The sequence below is a fragment of the Marmota marmota genome, unplaced genomic scaffold, assembly GCF_001458135.2.
Source record: "Marmota marmota marmota unplaced genomic scaffold, marMar, whole genome shotgun sequence".
Taxonomy (NCBI): Eukaryota; Metazoa; Chordata; class Mammalia; order Rodentia; family Sciuridae; genus Marmota; species Marmota marmota.
The window spans coordinates 7,612,154-7,617,451 of NW_026000249.1; the positions used below are offsets into that span (position 1 = coordinate 7,612,154).

General features: G+C 41.5%; 1 pseudogene; it reads left to right on the forward strand.

Annotated features, from left to right (window-relative positions):
- Positions 1 to 3,165: 3,165 nt before the first annotated feature.
- LOC107144348 lies at positions 3,166 to 4,046 on the forward strand (annotated as a pseudogene).
- The last annotated feature ends 1,252 nt before the right edge of the window (positions 4,047 to 5,298 follow it).

Genomic DNA, 5,298 nt, shown 5'->3' on the forward strand with positions numbered 1-5,298 from the left:
TTCCTAATTTAATCTGAGACCTTAATTCATTCACTCTATGATTTGAGCTCTGAATATCTTTGGGTAACCATCAATGCAGATTAAAGTGAAAGCAAAAGTAAAGAGCTCTAGCTGGGTTGTGTGCATTCGTAGAGGCACATTTTGTTATGAACAGAATGGTGGACTTCGAAGGCTGAATGAAAGCTCCCTCTGGGACTTACTAAGTAGCTGCCCTTCTCTTGTTACAGTAAGGACCAACCCAAAGTGTCTCCTAGTGACCTCAAAGAGCTTCTATGTTCCCTTTCCAACAGTCTAATTTATGGCCTAGGACTAAGAAGATCTTGTTTTTGTATATTCCGAGAAGTAATTCGATGCTAGCTCAACTTGTGTCCTGAGACATTTACGTCCACCAAAACTGCCTTAACGGGAGGACAGTAAAAAGCATGGCCTGTAGGATTCTGCAAGGGGCTGGAAATATGAAACAGTGGATCATGCCTGTCCCAAGCATTGAAAATTACTGGGTGGAACAAAGGGTCTCTAGAGGGTTCATTATTCATATGAAGCTGTCTAGTCTCTTCAGAAGCTGGGAATAACCTGAATTCTAAGCCACAGGTTGACATAGAGCTTCCCATTTTACTTGGTGTCTTTTAATAGAGCAGATATAAATACATCACTTTCATCTTGAAGGAGTGTGGAGAATTATGGTGCCACAACATAAAGTTCTTTCCTCTAAGAAGCAAGTGCACAGGTAGGAGGTAGAAATGCTAATCCAGCTAAAATAGGGGAGTATTAATCTTACAAGACCTGCCCCCACACACCCTGCCATGTTTTTGACTAGGGTCTGCAGATATTTTCACTTGTTCCAGTTTTTAGGCAAGGCTTTATATGCTTCACTCTTTGGATATTCCAGACCTAGTTCTAAAACTTGGACTTTTGTTTAATCTAGTAGTTTACAAAGTATGATCCCAGCAGCATCAACAAATCTTATACCTATCCCAAACCTGCTAAATCAGACATTCCATGGATGAGGCCAAGCAAAGAGTTTTAACAAGCCCTCCTGGTCCTTCTGATGCATGCTCAGGGGTGAGACCTTCATCAAAAATCCATCCTGGGCTGGGGTTGTGGCTCAGTGGCAGAGCGCTTGCCTAGCATGTGTGAGGCACTGGGTTCAATCCTCAGCATCACATAAAAATAAGTAAATAAAGGTATTGTGTCCATCTACAACTAAAATTTTTTTTTAAAAAATCCATCCTTCACTGCTAAAATTTGACTCACTCAGTTTCTTAGTAGACATACATCAATTTTCTTCCAAGAGTGAAGTGGTGTAAATAAATCCAAAGGCGTTTCAGTTTTTTCATCTAAGAACCACATAGCAGGAAAAAAAAAGTTTACCTTCTGAAAAGTTGATGGTCTCCCATTTATGATGGTTTGATTTAATGATTTTTTGACTTTATGGGATTGCAAAAGTGATATGCATTCAGGAGAAACCATACTTTGAATTTTGAATTTGGATCTTTTCCCTGGCTAGTGATATGTAGTGCGATGCTCTCTGGGGATGCTGGGCAGTGGCAGAGATCTGAAGCTCCCAGTCAGCCCCACAATCATAAGAGATGACGACTGTCCTGTGTTGCTTAGCTAGGACATGCAGTAGCTTAGGTGTGTTCAATACATTTTAGATTTAGGATAATTTCAACTTGCACTAGGTCTATCTGGATGGAACCCCATTATAAATCAAGGAGCATCTCTGTACTATGAAATACATCCCATCAAGTCAGGCATTTCTAGGTCTTCTTTGTCCCCAGGTGCTCCTGCGTTGTTGGCTCCCTCTGAATTGTAATGTGTGGGAAGACCTGTTGGGCACTCACAACCCACCATATCCTGCTCTCACATGCAGAAAAGAGATTTCTCCCCAGCTAAAAGATAGCCTTATAATCTCTTTTACTTTAATCTACTCCTTTAGATCATGTAGCTTGCAATGTTCATATTTGCCTTTGGAGTTTATTAGAGGGAAGACTGCTTCTTAATTATCAGAGCTTTAAAGCAATTAATTTGGTGCAGAAGTCACTGTCTGGGAGCTCTGACTCTCATGCTGTCCACCCCATTTGAAGTGTTCTCTTGGTTCTCTCTTCTTCCTCCTCTTTTCCTCATCTCATTACCACTTCATTTTCTGCCTCTTTGTTCCTCCTCTGTTTTATTCCTTTTCCTCTGTCTATGCCCAACACCTTCTAACATTGCACTTCTCAATGTTTATTTTGAATCATCTGGGAGTCATACGTAAAATGTAGATTGCTAAATATCATTTGGGACCTAAGGTATCATCATTAGGGAGTGCTGTCCACGAATCTGCCTTTATAAATATCTCCCCCGGTGAGTCTAACACTTCCTGGTTTACCAATCACCCTTCCAAGGTTCCTGAAGGCAGTCTGGCATGTTTTAGGAATTAGAATGGCAAGCTCTGTTCTAAAGGGTCTGAAGTGGGCTGGGCCACATGTCTGTGACATTGGGTGGCAGTCACCTGGCTTCTTTGTGGTCTCTGTATTTATTCAAAATGGCTTTGAATGGACAAATTCATAGATGAATTTTACCAAACTTTTGAAGAACTAACACCAATACTCCTCAAACTATTCCATAAAATAGAAAGGGAAAGAACTCTTTCAAACTCATTCTACAAAGCCATTATTACCCTACTAGCAAAACCTAATAAGAACACAACAAAAAGCCAAATACAGTGGGGCACACCTACAATCCCAGCAGCTTCGGAGACTGAGGCAGGAGGATCACAAGTTCAAACCCAGCCTCAGCAATTTAGCAAGACCCTAAGCAACTTAGTGAGAGCTTGTCTCAAATAAAAAAATAAAAAAGGCGATGGATATGGCTCAGTGGTTAAGTATACCTGAGTTCAATCCCACATACCAAAACAAACAAACAACAAAATAGCATGACATAAAAAACAGACACATAGATCAACGGAACAAACAACCCAGAAATAAAACCATACATCTGTGGCCACCTGATTCTAGACAAAAGAGCCAAAAACAAGTCTTGGAGAAAAGACAGCCTCTTTAGCAAATGGTGGTTGGAAAAACTAGACTTACACATATAGATCCCTATCTCTCACTCTGTACAAAAATAACTCAATGTGGATCAAAGACCTTAATGTAAGACCTGAGATTCTTCTCTCACCAAATGGTGGATGAGACCGGTGCACCAGGAGGACCCAGAGGGCCTGGAGACTTCATGGCCCCAGAATGGGTGACCACAGGGGCTTCCATATAGGCTTTGGCAGTGGCCTCCAAGGCCAAGATCACAATGGGAGTTGGGACCCTGGCCAAGTGGCTTGAGGCTTATGGAGATAGGACCAAAGACAAGGAGTATATCCTGGTCACCAAACTGGGCTGCCTGGTCAAGGACATGAAGATCAATCCCTGGAGGAGATCTATCTCTTCTCTCTGCCTATCAAGGAGTATGAGGCCATTGACTTTTTCCTGGGGGCATCACTCAAGGATAAGATTTTTGAAAACCATGCCTGTACAGAAGCAGACCCATGCTGGCCAGCAGACTGATAGCATTTGTTGCTCTCGGGAACTACAATGGTCACGTTGGCCTGGGAGTTAAGTGCTTCAAGGAGGTAGCCACTGCTATCTGAGGGGCCATCATCCTAGCTAAGCTCTCCATTATTCCTGTGTAGAGAGGCTACTGGGGGAACAAGATTAGCAAGCCCCACACTGTCCCTTGCAAGGAGACAGGATGTTGTGGTTCTATGTTGGTGTGACTCATCCCTGCCTCCAGAGGTACTGGCATTGTCTCAGCCCCTGTGCCTAAGAGGCTGCTGCTGCTGCTGGTATTGATGACTGCTATGCTTCTTCCAGGGGGTGCACTGCCACCTTGGGCAATTCACCAGGCCACTTTGATGCCATCTCTAAGACATATAGCTACTTGTCTCCCAATCTCTGGAAAGAGACTACGTTTACCAAGTCTCCCTATCAGGATTTCACTGACCATCTTGTGAAAACCCACACCAGAGTCTCTTACAGAGGACTCTAACTCCAGCTATGGCTACAACATAGGGTTTTTAAACAAGAAAAAAAAAGTGAATGAAACATGAAAAAAAGATATAGATCTAGGCAATGATTTCCTGAATAGGACTCCAATTGCTCAAGAAATAATAGTAAAAATTGACAAATTAGATTGCACCAAATTAAAAAGCATCTGCACAGCAAAGGTAACAATGAACAGAATGAAAAGACAGCCTACAGAACCGGAGAAAATCATTGCCAGCTATGCATCTGACAGAGGATTAATATCCAGAATATATTAAAAAATTTAAAACAAAACTGCAATTCATCCAATTAATAAATGGTTAAAACAATTAAATATCTTTAGACATCAGGGAAATGCTTTAAATCAAAACAACACTGAGCTTCTATCTCACCTCTGTTAAAATGGCTATTTTAAACAACAACAAAATAACAAATGCTGGCAAAGATTGGAGAAACAAAAGGAATCCTTATATGCTGTTGGTAGGAATGTAAATTAGTACAGCCAATATGGAAAACAGTATGAAAATTCCTCAGAAAACTTGAAATAGAAGTACCACACAAACCAGTTATACCACTCCTAGGTATATATCTAAAGGAATCAAAGTCAGCATACTACAGAGATACCTGTACACCCATGTTTATGGAGGTACTAAATTCACAATAGTCAAGCTTTGGAATCAGCCTAGAGGCCCAGCAGTGGATGAATGGATAAAGAAAGTGTGATATATAGAGACAATGGAGTATTAATTAGCCATAAAGTGTCTGAAACTGGAGATCGTGTTAAGTGAAATAAGCCAACTCAGAAAGACAAATATCACATGTTTTCTCTGTGAAATTTAGCAGGGAAAAGAATGACATGAAAGTAGAAAGAAAACTAGGAGGTAAAAGGAAGGGAACCAAGGAGGGGGAATGTTAGAGTCTATAAACAAGTCAAAATAACACCTGGCATTTTGCCAGGGGAATGTTAGAGTTCCTAAACAAGTCTGGATGGTGCCTGGCAAAATGCCAGAGGGAGTGGTTTGAGAAGTAACAAAAGCGAGCCATTAAGTGTGGAGATTCCTTATTGGTTGACTGATGTATCTAGTTTATGCTAATTAGATAAGCTGTGTGGAATGTATAAATACTGCTCCTGTCCTGCAATAAATGGCTCCTACTCCTGCTGTATCAACGTACACAAGTTATTCGTCACCCCCCCTGATTATTCTGCTGCAGCCGTACTCCGGCAGATGGTGGCCCGTTACAGGGAGCCCCGGGACACTCGGGGGTAAGTGACGAAAAA